Below are 931 nucleotides of genomic sequence, written 5' to 3'. Positions count from 1 at the left end.
TGATCTAAATTTCATAACTGCCCCTTATTTAATTAATCTCATTAAGCCAGTTCGAATGGAATTCAGGCCTATTAAGCCTATGTGCTCACTTAACATGCTGCCCGGTTAGCTATCCTTGTATGCCGTGAGGCTCAAATATTGATCTACACATCAATCACATGGATTCAGCCCAACTTTTGTTACAAGGCCTGGCCGAATTCATTGTAGAAGATAGTGAACCCCTGAGTCCATCATCATGGGCTCTTAACGGACCCAACATTTACACTAAGTGATCATTGGGTCCAGCCACCTTATTAAAACCCAAGAATTGTGGGCAGATGCAAGATTAGTCCATTAAAAATGGTCTTACACTTAACCTCTCAGCTCATAATGATCAAACATTTTCCGACAAGAGAAGACATCTTCATCGATCGCAAGGTGCAGTGTTACACTCTCTACTGACATAAATCCCGTGAATTATAACATTTTGCAAACATTTTGAAACTATAATATATATTATATATATTTTGCAAAACAAATTTCAACGATTGAAATCAAATGCCAATAGTATAGGTTTCCATCAAGAGAATGCATCACTGATCATTCACTTTGTCCGAAAAATTGGGTTGATTCTGTCACTATGATCACCCACTCAAATGAATTCTCAGACTGTCCTAACATACCCAAGTTTTGACTCCCTCTAAAGATCTCACTAATTGATATATCAAAAACAACCCAATTCGACACCTAGTGCAATATCATAATTGAATCTAGGGGTCATGTGTAACATTTCAATTTTGTCCATCTATCTCCAAAGTCCAAAGCAATACTAGAATTTTGGTATGGTTTAAAGTTTCAAAAAAACCCACACTACATGCATCTCAGGTCTCACCCTGACAATTAAAACAATCCACCCCAACCAACTTGACGATACATCAATGTCAACCTTGAT

This window comes from Nelumbo nucifera, chromosome 1, assembly GCF_055504915.1.
Source record: "Nelumbo nucifera cultivar China Antique chromosome 1, China Antique-T2T, whole genome shotgun sequence".
In the NCBI taxonomy this organism is placed as follows: Eukaryota; Viridiplantae; Streptophyta; class Magnoliopsida; order Proteales; family Nelumbonaceae; genus Nelumbo; species Nelumbo nucifera.
Note: the sequence above shows the minus strand (reverse complement) of the source record.